The sequence below is a fragment of the Sparus aurata genome, chromosome 2 (assembly GCF_900880675.1).
Source record: "Sparus aurata chromosome 2, fSpaAur1.1, whole genome shotgun sequence".
NCBI lineage: Eukaryota > Metazoa > Chordata > Actinopteri > Spariformes > Sparidae > Sparus > Sparus aurata.
In genome coordinates, this window is record NC_044188.1 from 12228615 (window position 1) to 12241298 (window position 12684).

The following is a 12684-nucleotide window of genomic DNA, read 5'->3' on the forward strand; positions in this document are numbered from 1 at the left end:
TAGGATGTTTGACCCGTGTTGCATGTCCAAAATTGTCCAAGACAGGTACAGATCAGATGTTCAGATACCAAACCTGTTTTGAACATCCATAGCAGTCTTAAATGCTCCCTAGAAAGACAATGATATTTTGTCTGTGTGCAGGTCCACAGGCGTCCAAGAAAGGACTAAGTCAGATGCCCAGATAACACACCTGTTTTGAATATCTACAGATGTCCAAGAGGTTCTGTAACCAGACGTTTAAATATTTAGCCTGTGTTGCACATCTATAAACATCTATAAACATCTATAAACAAACATATAAAAAGACAGGTTCTTGTCAGACATTCAGATACCCATTCTATGGTAAATGTCCAAAGATGTTAAAGTGGTTCCCTAGCCAGATGTTTAAATATTTAAAAACGTTTAAAAACGTCCACAGACGTCCAAAAGGGGTCCTAGTCTGACGTCAAATAATAACTTGTTCTGAACGTTTGTGAGATGTTCAAAAGTGGGCCTGGACTCACAGACATTAAAAGACATAAACATCTCCCTGACGTCACATATTTGTTGGGATCGGCTGAAAGCAGCCTTTTAACAACCTCATTCCAGCCCTTCCCTTTTTTAGTTGGCTATTTACCCAATTCATTGTTTATGTCTGTTGCCAAGCGCACAATTTCTCTTAATTCATTAGAAAGCTTTAACCCAAGCTATGTAAGCACAGAGATTTTACAAGAATCAAACAGATCAAACTAGTTCTAAGATTAAAAGGTACATTGTTTTTCCCCTGTACTTTTGTTTATATAATGCTTTTTCCACTTAGGAAAATGAGTAAAGAAAGCTGAAAAAAAAAGAAAACTGCTTAAAGTTGTTTAATTTGTTGTAACAATAACACATTTAAATTCCAACCTCTACAAGTCAGATATTGGTAAAGTAAAAATCAGACAGCCCTTCAACACAGTCTTCAGCTGAATTGACAAAATATATACATTTCGAGGATTTTTTTGTACATCATATTTTTTTGTCTTTGTGTCTTGTGCTTTTACTATCATCTTTCACAACACATGTCAAGTGCTTAACAAAGCTTAATATATTGAAAAGTCTTAGCAGAACAAAAATTCTGGTGATGTTTTAAAAATTGTGTTTAAATAACCTGTTAAAGATGTAAATGTATTAATCTCTATGTATGTAATATTAGTTCAAACAATAAAAAGGTTTAAGAGTCGGACAAAATTAAGATGATATTTGGTGTTTGTAGTGGTAACTTGACAAGAGTATTAAAGAGACAGTGACTCTTAACAGAGGAAATTCTCCATGTCACCCACAGAAAACAAACTTCAGTTCATCAAAGACCAAGGGGAATCTGCTCTCTGGTGTGTAGCTGGCTGACGCACAGTAGAAGGAGGGAAGCTTTTCTCTGAAAATCTATATAAACCTGTGCAAACGAAAGCACAGTATGCAAATATACAGACGCTTGAGTGATCGAGATCTCAGCTCTGTTTATTGATCTGGTTCTGTCTCTGAGTTTGTGTGAGTTGAGCTCAACTCTGAAACAAAGTGCTGGCCTTACAGATGAAAGGGCTGGTGCTGGAGTCAGCACTGAGGCCTCATTTCTGAAATGTAAACTCCAGGGTACCACTCGTGTACCTGTATTCTCAATGGATGGTGACTACGCTATTGGGGGTGTTTTTGGCATTCGCTACTACACGCACACGCTGGTGTATAACTACACCACCATGCCTGAGCCACTAAAGTGCACAGGGAGGTAAGTAAGCGGAAGAAGTGGTGGATGAGAAGATGTTACAGTATGTGGAGACAGAAATGATTTGATTTGTATGATGTTTAAAACGGTTTATTGTGGTATTTACAATATAGTTTAAGTTATAGTAATACGTCTTCTTTACAGGACAGAAACATCTAATCCTGTATTTAGAATTTTGCTGTCCAGTCTGATCCCAGATAGCAAAATTTGATTGAATCAACACTGAGATATTGTCAGGCTGAAGATTGTAATCAACATTGATGTCAGATATTGAAATATACATTGAAAGTGCTCGCTATGATCAACATTGGAATAACGTTGAATGTCAATCAATTCTGAAAATGAATCAACCTTTATTCAACTATGATATGATCAACTTTGAGAGAATGTAGAATTAAATCAACATTGATTCATCTTTATATATGCATTGCATTATACATTGAAACAAGGTTATTTTTAAAGGGCCATTTCAACACTTTTCAACCTTCCTTGCTGTCACTCCCTCCAGGAAATACACGGGACCACAATTCTTCAGTTACAGATTACTTTATTCTTCTCCTTCGTCATACACCACCATAAGTCAATGTCGAACTGTTAAATACATAGCGTATAATTTTAAGACAAAATTTGTATGTGACAGAAATACGGAATATAAACACATATGCACGATACAATGTGACAGAAATAAACATACCTTGCTGGCTGCACACAACTGAGAGCGAATGAGTCCACTTCAGAAATCTTGCAAAAACAAAAATGAAATGTCCACAAAACGTAATACTTAGTAGAAAACATATTTTCAATTGAGCAGTAAATACCTCTGCAAACTTAAGGTTCAAACATATTTTCGGAAGCTTGCACACTTCTCCTGCTTTTCTTCCTGAGTGACTTGTAATGATCAAATTTGTCCCACTTGCAACACAGGTTGAAAATAAGTTCCTACTCATTCTTAGACAAATAAAAATAATTATCCATGAAAATAATAGTACAAAAATAAAATATATAACAAACCATTAAATAATTACATAAATAATATTTGTGGCAGTTAAACTTTGTATGTTTTTAATATGCCTCATTAAAAACCCCATTAGATTATTTCAGTTCTTTTTAAGAAACCAACAGCTGCTTTACTGCATGCTATGAACAAAAAACCCCTGACAAAACAGACCATTATTCAATAAGTCATCTATTAAATATTCAAAAGCAATTACGCTTTTGTACTTTTTTTTTAGCACACACCTTTTCATCTTTCATCAGGTTTCCTGCCTGGCTTAGGTGGAGAATTATCTATTTGCCCCGAAACTCCAGGGGAAACAAACATGGCAAATGTCCTTCAGAAATAAGACCACAGTTCGACATGAACAAACAACTTAATGAATTACCTGGCTACCTTTGCCCTGAAAATCCAGGGGACACAAACATTACAATTAGGACCCCAGTTCAGTATGAACTGAACATAAGAGCACAGTAGCTTTAAAGCAGGCATGTCCAAACTATTCCACAAAGGGCTGGTGTGGCTGCAGGTTTTCTCTTCAACCAAGCAGCAGCACACCAGACCTGAATCATTTAATCAACTGATCTCAGTCTTCAGAAACTTGATTGTTTAAACTGTGTGCTCTTGACTGGTTGGAACAAAAACCTGCAGCAACACACTGGTTCGGTTCTCCAATAATACAGCCCTGATACTACCTCCATAGGCGGATCAGGGCCGGAGCGAAATTTCACCCCTCGCGGCCTCCGATAGATTCACACTAAGACGGAGGCGGAATTGGTGAAATAAAGCCGCACCCAAAAGCCAGTGTGAATGGGGCTACTGAAACGATGTTGATTAATTGTAGGGCATTTCAACATTGAAAAATCATCATCTATACTACATTGATTCAACAACAGTTTTTCAAACGTTGAAATGTTAACTGTGATTAAACATTGCATCCAGTGTTGGGAAGATTACTTTGGAAATGTAGTTGGTTACAATTACAAGTTACCCTGTTGAAAATGTAATAGTAGTGTCACTATTTCAATTACTTCCTCAAAGTAATGTAACTAATTACATTTGATTACATTTTGATTACTTTTCTTAATTTTGAATGAAATCTCTCAACTGCTAACCATTTTCACATTTTAAGACCTATAGTGTGATAAACCTTTCAGTTCAAAGGTTTCACCATATATTATGAGTCTGACCTTAGGCCTGACCTGCGAAGGAGGCTCACTTCCTCACTAAATGGAGCGACAACGGGCTGATTTCAGCCAAGAGGAGCAGGTTGTTTTAATGGAGAGAGTATGAGGATACAAAAAAAGCCTGATCACAGCCTGAAGCAACAGTGTTGCTGCAAATATGACAAGAGGAGGCTGATTTTAATTTCTGACAGCTCTACATTGAGCTGCTTTTAAATATGACGCTTTAGAGCAACAACAACTGTTGTTTTAAACTGTGTTTTATATTGTTTTCATATATTTCACTGATCGCAATTATAAAATGCCAGTGTGTGTTTTATTGAAAGCGAGGCTGGGTGTGCGTATGAAAATAGGTTACAGTGGGTTTTTTAGGTGCTGTAGCTACAAGCAAATCTCATGTTGTCTCTGTACAAAGACCTTTTTAAATGTGAGAAAACAGAGAAGACCTACTCAAGATTTGCGTTTGGGCAACACATAACAGGCGAAACAAATAATTTATTCATGGCCACATTAAGTTAAATTATCTGTCCTGCTGCGAGCGCACAACTTCTTTCAGTGGTGACTGACTGTATATAAAAGTAAATAGGCTATAGCCTAATAAATGACCTCCTGACGTGAGTCGGATCATCAGCTGAGCAGCGTATCCCCTCAGCTGAACATCTGTAGGCGGAGACGCGGAGAGAAAGTAAACAGCAGCGGATCAGCACGATCTCTCCCTCCGTACAAATGCTCCGCTCTGATCCAGCTCCACTGGACTTTCAAAGTAAAGGTGACGCCAGCTGTAAATGAGTTAAATCGTGAAACAGCGGCGCTTTTATAGCCGATTTAAAGCTGAAAGTCTGAACAGAACCTGGTCGGGACCAGGTTATGAGCTAACCATAAGTTACCATGGTGATCTAGCCGGGTTAAAAGAGAGCCACCTTTGTAATACAGGGATACGATTTTTCATATGTAACTTAAGTTGTAATCATTGAAATTTCCAAAAGCAACTGTAATTTAATTACATATTTTCTCCCAGTAATGTAACGGATTACAATTACGTAAATTTTGTAATTAAATTACGTAACGTCGTTACATGTAATTCGTTACTCCCCAACACTGATTGCATCAACATAGATTTTTCAACCTCAACCAAAAATAACCAGTCTGACCAAAATCCAACAATGAATTAATGTCTTTTGCTATCTGGGATGTGCATTAGGTTCACAAATTCCCATGAACTGCAGTTGTGCTTAATTTTGTTTTTTGTCCTCATCGCATGAAGATTTGAACAATGTTATGACTGTCTGTGTTCAAAATTAACTTCCTTGTGCTGCGCTTCGCACTTGCAATGGCCTTTGCCATTGAGGAAATTAACAACAGCACAGAGCTGCTGCCAGGCATCAAACTTGGTTATCAGATCCATGACTCATGCACCACAGTGTCTGTGACGATGCAAGTCGCATTTCAGTAATCAAATGGGCTGGACCTGGTGTTTAACACCGCCGACAAGTGCTCGCAATCTGGTATGGTGATGGCTATTGTTGGTGAGGCCGAGTCCACAGCATCAATTATCATGTCACGTGTCATTGGGCCGTTTAATATCCCTCAAGTAAATATTATGAATTTGTTGAAAACTGTTTCTTTAGTGCTGATCTTTTTTCTGTCCTGTCAAATATTTACACTGTTGTTTTCTATAGGTGAGCTACTTTGCCACTTGTGCATGCCTGTCTGATAAGCAGCAGTTTCCAAGCTTCTTCAGAACAATACCCAGTGACCAGTTCCAGACTGAAGCACTGGTCAAGCTGATAAAGCACTTCGGCTGGACTTGGATAGGTGCTGTCCGGTCAGATTCGGACTATGGCAATAAGGGCATGGCTTCTTTCCTGGAAGCAGCACAGAGGGAGGGGATCTGTGTGGAATACTCTGAATCTTTACACCAGACAAACCCACAAAGCAGGATCCAGAGAGTAGCTGATGTTATCTGCAGGTTTTTGTGCTCTCACACATTTGCACACAAAACCACAAAAATGTGTGTATATATATATATATATATACATATATATATATATATATATATATATATATATATATATATATTATTCACAATATTTCCTATACTGTCCCTGCAGGTCAACAGCTGTGGTTATTGTGGCATTTACAGCCTCAGCAGAATTAAAGCTCCTGCTGGAAGAGCTGTTGCTCAAGCCTTCTCCAGCTTGCCAGTGGATAGGCAGTGAGTCCTGGGTAACCAACCGAGACATGCTGAAGTTCAGCATCTGTGCTGGAGCCATCGGATTTGGCATTCAGAAATCTGTCATCCCAGGCCTGAGAGAATTCTTGCTGGATATGTCTGCCATTGGCTGCCTCTCCAGAGCTCACTGATTTGTGCAAAGTTGGCATTCAAATTCTGATCCTTGTGGTTTTGTTTCATTCATTTTTTGTTTGGGCGGGGCCTCCTGTGTTTTAAATGTCAGCAGCTGCTAAAGATCAAACCCAAGATTTCTGTTGAAAGGAAATTCTATTGTTTATAGAACAGAGTGGACATTTTTTTCTTTTACAAATGTGACTAATTGTGTGATTACATCTTTCATAAAAACTGAAAGAAGTGCTTAAAAGTTAATAGATAAAAGAATGTCTGCAAAACAGTTTGTCCCACATTTAAATGTAATGTAACATAAGTCTGTCTTATAAATTGATATGAACAATATGGATAAACACTGTGGAACCACCACATGTTTAAAAATAGATATTTACTACAATGGTCCTTTATATCATCTTTTGGGTAGGGGGGTCTGCTGTCTGTTCATATGACAGCACTATTCCTATATTTCTGTTTAAACTCTACTAGAGCAGCACACTTGTTAATTCCAAGTAACAGGCATTATTGTGCCTATTATTACCCTGAAACAGGAACTTAGATCAACCAATGCAAAGTTTCCAGTTTTTAAGTATTGACATGAGATTTCTTATATTCTTATTTTTCCGTTGCTCAGAGACATCTTTTTACTTTTCTGTCCTTTAAATCCATGTTCTGTTTTTGTGCAAGATAAAATTATTTTCTAAAAACTAAAAACTGTTTTGAATTTGTGTGGTCACTGTGATGTAAATTTGGATCACAGAAGCAGTGCAGCTATCAGTTATAATTCCCATGAGTTCTATCTAATCGTGTGTTTTCTGTTAAAACTTTGATGTGTCCTCATCACATCCAGATCTGAACAATGAAATTACTGTCCATGTGCAGAATTAACTTTCATCTAGTCCTCCCATCTACCTGACTATATTGAATCAGACTGTTGGGGTAGATAGATGATTCCTAAATTTGAAGTAGAAATGTATGGGTTTCTGTAAGGAATGTTTTGTGATTGAAATACATTAACTATACAGTTAAGAACATTTCCATAATATTGGTGAAAATCATTTATCAGATCATTTATTTATTTAAACACTGACACAGGTAAGGTCAGTATATAAGTAATGAAAACATAGTTTTTTGCCTTTTACGAAAGATCTTATTATCTGATGGCTGATTTGTGTTATCTGGACTTGGTATGCAAAAACGCCACCACAGTATGAATCAGCTTTTGTTTAATATATAATTAGTAACAATATAGATACATGAATTTAAAGGCATATGTGGCAGTTTACATAATAATAATAATAATAATAATAATGATTTTAAAAAGAATAATAATATGATATTGTTGTCAAATCTAAAAGGCCGTTTCACTATGTCTGTGAGCTTTCAGGTGCAGCCAAAGATGAAACTGTGTGTGATGGAACCGAAGACCTACAGACTCTACAGAACCAGTACACTGACACATCTCAGCTCCGAGTCACTAACATGGTTTACAAGGCTGTTTATGCAATAGCACATGCCATTCATAATGCAGTGTGCAAGGACACAAATTCTGTTACTCAATGTGACAAAAACACCAGGATTGAATTCAAACAGGTCAGTCAAAGTGATTACGCGAACAACACTGCAATTTTACCACTACATTGTTACTCATGAAATGAAGGTTAAAGTAGTCCCTTTTCTACATCATTGTCTGACTTTACTCATCAGGTTCTTGGTCAGTTGAAGAAAGTGAATTTTTCCAAAAATGGTTATGATGTGTCATTTGATGTCAACGGGGATCCTGTGGCTACGTATGAGTTGGTTAACTGGCAAAAAAGTGAGAGCGGCAGCATTGAGATGATGACAGTAGGGCTTTATGATGCATCACTGCCGAAGGGCCAACAGTTCAGCATCAACAGAAACTTCACCTGGGTAGATGGAGGCACACATGTAAGGAGCCCAACAACAATAAACATACATCATAAAAAAGTGAAAATAGATATATAAGATAAATAGAATAGATTTTAAAATAGAATTTGGTCATCCAAAAGGGTACAAAATTTGATTAGATTTCATAACGGCTGTCAGCTTTTACTCTCTAAAAGCTGTCACTATTGTGTTCACCCCCATGCATGAACAGTCATTAAGATTTTCTTTTGCAGTCCGAACCCATCATGACCTGAGCTTTTTTCATCAGTGTCTAGCAATCAGTAATTGAAGAACTGAAGAGAAAATAAAGTCTTTAAACTGATCCGAAAGCTGTCCGCTTGTGTCCCACCTGTCAAACCTGCTTCACCCTGCTGTCAGCTGTCACCCTCTCTTCCAGGCTTGTCTCTGTAGTGGGCATGCTGGGCTAGGGATAACTCAACAGGCTGCATTTCACGTGTCCCCAGAGGACCTGCAGTGGAGACTGGATGCCTTCATGGTGCTCTGGAGGGAGGCAGTGAAAACAGCTAAGCTGACCACAGTGGCATCCCTCCAGAGAACAAGATAATTTTATTTCAGTCTTTTTCCGTTGTAAATTCTGAGACATTCTAGAACAGGTCTTCAACAGCAGGCACAAGTCAGATGGGCTTCCCCTGAGTCTTCCGACTCTACTTCCTCCACAGAGAACTTCATAGCCGGGTTCAGGAGCTCCTGAACATGCTTTTTTTTCTCCAGGCCAGCCCTTCTGGCTTCCCGGTACCTGTCTGCTGCTTCAGAAGAACCCTGGGCCAACCAAGCCTAAAAGGCCTCCTTCCTCAGCGTGACAGCCTCCCTCACTGCAATTGTCCATGAGTGGGTTCTTAAGTTGCCACCACGACAGGCAACATTGACCATCGGACCATAGCTCCCAGCAGCCATCACTACAATGCAGACTATGAACATGGTCTACTCAGATTCTACGTCCTCCCTGGGATGCACGACAATATCTTCACCCTCCTAATTTGTTTGGGTTCACCAGGTCTGTCTGGCAGCCTCTCACATCTGTGCATCTATACATCTGAGATTCCAAAACATAAGGCCGCTGATCTGATGATCCAGCCACAAAGTCAATCATTGACCTTTGGCATATGGTGGCCCGGTGCCAAGTACATTTATGGATTGCTTGATGCTCGAACATGGTATTTGTTATGGCAAATACGTAACTAGCTAAGACGTCCAATAACAAAGCACCACTCAGTTTAGATCAGAAAGCCTGTTCCTTCCAATCACCCCCCTCCAGGTTTCCCTATCATTGCCCACATGAGCACTGAAGTCCCTCAGACGAGTTATGGAGTTCCCAGATGGTCAACACCCAAGGAATCCAAGAAGGCTGGGTATTTGGAGTATCCCCCTTCCCACACCTGCCTGGCGCCTCTCACCCGGGGCAACTCTGGTAAAGGATAGAGTCCAACCCCACTGTATCTACATGGTACCTCTCTACCTTAGGCACCAGCTCCAGCTCCTTTTCCACCAGAGAGTTGAAAGTCCACGTATCATGGGCCAGTCTTCGACAGTCAGGGGTTAGGATGCCAAGGTCTCCTCCCTTGCCTGACACACTGCACCACACCCCATTTCTCTCACCTGCAGGTGGTTCCTCCATGTAGTTTCTTTGGGCTGAACCCTTCAAGACGTTTGTGGGCAGGCTGCCCTCCCAAAACTGGGGGGAGGGGTCCCCAGTGTACCCACACTGGGTGACATACTCTGTGCCTGTTGGTGGCGATTTATGATATTTTCCAATGGCTTTTTGTCTGTTCCCTGCCCTGAGACCAATTTGCCTTGGGAGACCCTAACAGGAGCTTTATACACAAGGACACACAAAACCCCCTATGAGCCGGTTTTAAACAGTGTCAACAGATACAACACAGATGTGGTTGCACCTGTTGCTTATTGCAACAAAGCCTGTTGTATAGAAGTCAAAACTCGATCATCCATTTTGCAAGGATGCGACACTGTTTCCAGTTGTTGATGGGGTGACGCAAGCTACACATCAAGTTTGCATGCAGGTCTGCATCTCTGGAATGTACAATGCTTTGATGGAGAGCAGGTTTCTATGCAACCACAGCAAGAGAGTCCTAATTCGTTCCTGTGGCCAGGCTGAGTACACACCATTTTGACAGTTCCTAGCCAGAGAGAGATGCATCTTTTTACACTAATATTTGTGACCTCGCTTTCGGTGGGGGAACAGCAAAAAACAGACCCACACTTGTTTGGCACTTGTGGAACAGGTTTGGGATGGTGAATGTGAATCTGGTTCTGCACACTGTGGGTTCCCCTTTTGGGCAGATATAGCCCAAATCGCTCTCTAACTGTTACCCTTAAATCCTTAAAATCAGTGCTCCTCCTAGCTTGGACAAGATCATGCGAGTGAGTGACCTATTTGCACTTTTGGCTGACTGAAAGCTAAAAGACTGGATACAAGCATGCTTCAGGTTAGCTGTGAAGCAGATGATGCTGGAGCGACTGGTTGGTGGAAAGCATGCTTGTGGCTGCAATGGTGTAAGTTAGCTTGCTCGACTAGCATGCTGTTTTTTTGTCTACATGCCAGGTGCCCGTGTCAGTGTGCAGTGAAAGCTGTCCTCCAGGAACTCGTAAAGTGCTGCAGAAAGGAAAGCCCATCTGCTGTTATGATTGTATATCATGTCCTGAGGGGGAGATAAGCAATGCTACAGGTATGTTTTTTTTCCAATGTATGTCTACAGAATCAACAATATTACAGCTAATAGCCCTTTTCTACTTATTCTTTCAGATTCCTCTGATTGTATCCCTTGCACCAAGGAATTCTGGCCTAATGAAGAGAGAGACACTTGTTTCCCCAAGACTGTAGAGTTTCTTTCCTTTGATGAGGTTCTCGGAATCATCCTGGCTGCATTCTCAGTTGGTGGCGCCTGTCTTGCCATTACAATAGCGGCTGTGTTCTTTTGTAACAGGACATCCCCGATTGTCAGGGCCAACAACTCAGAGCTGAGCTTCCTGCTGCTCTTCTCCCTGACTATATGTTTCTTATGTTCATTAACTGTCATTGGAGCACCCTCTCATTGTTCCTGCAGGCTGCGGCACACAGCGTTTGGGATCACCTTCGTCTGTATCTCTTGTGTTCTCGGAAAAACAATAGTCGTGTTAATGGCCTTTAAAGCTACACTCCCAGGCAGTGATGTCATGAAGTGGTTTGGTCCTCTCCAACAAAGGATGACTGTAGTGTCTTTAACATGTGTTCAAGTTGTAATATGTGCTATTTGGTTGGGTCTTAATCCACCTTTTCCAATGAAAAATTTATCAACTTTTAAAGACAAAATAATCCTAGAGTGTGCATTAGGATCAGTTGTTTGGTTCTGGGTTGTACTTGGTTACATAGGCCTTCTGGCTCTCTTTTGCTTCATGTTAGCTGTCCTAGCTCGGAAACTACCTGATCATTTTAATGAAGCCAAGCTGATCACCTTCAGCATGCTGATATTTTGTGCAGTCTGGATCACCTTTATCCCGGCGTATGTCAGCTCTCCTGGAAAATTTTCTGTGGCCGTGGAGATATTTGCCATTCTGGCCTCCAGTTTCGGACTTATACTGTGTATATTTGCTCCAAAGTGTCACATCATATTGTTTAAGCCAGAGAAGAACACCAAGAAACATTTAATGAACAAAAATCAATCTTAAACATTTGAGGTTCGGAAACAGAGAGCTTATGCTGTGCACATCAACACAGTCCTCACCTCTAAAACCAGCAGCAATCCAGGCATTTCAAACAAGAAAAAGGTATATATATATATATATATATATATATATATATATATATATATATATATATATATATATATATATATATATATATACATATACATACACTACCAGTCAAAAGTTTGGACAAACCTTATCATTTATTGTTTTTTCTTTATTTTCATGACTATTTACATTTTGTAAACAAAAAAGTGTGAAATAACCCAAAACATGTTTTATATTTTAGATTCTTCAAAATAGCCACCCTTTGCTTTGATTACTGCTTTGCACACTCTTGGCATTCTCTCGATGAGCTTCATGAGGTAGTCAGCTGAAATGGTTTTCCAACAATCTTGAAGGAGTTCCCAAAGATGCTGAGCACTTGCCTTTTGCCTTCAATCTGCGGTCCATCTTATCCCAGACCATTTCGATTGGGTTTAGGTCAGGTGACTGTCGAGGCCAGGTCATCTGGTGCAGCACTACATCACTCTCCTTCTTGGTCAAATAGCCCTTACACAGCCTGGAGGTGTGTTTGGGGTCATTTTCCTGTTGAAAAATAAATGATGTTCCAACTAAACACAAACCGATGGGATGGCATGTCACTGCAGGATGCTGTGGTAGCCATGCTGGTTCAGTGTGCCTTCAATTTTTAATAAATCCCCAACAGTGTCACCAGCAAAGCAGCCCCGCACATCACACCTCCTCCTCCATGCCTCACGGTGGGAACCATGCATGTAGAGACCATCCGTTCACCTTTTCTGCGTTGCAGCAAGAC

General features: G+C 40.0%; 1 pseudogene; it reads left to right on the top strand.

Annotated features, from left to right (window-relative positions):
• Nucleotides 1–1634: 1634 nt before the first annotated feature.
• LOC115571949 (extracellular calcium-sensing receptor-like) lies at nt 1635–11849 on the top strand (annotated as a pseudogene).
• Nucleotides 11850–12684: the final 835 nt, after the last annotated feature.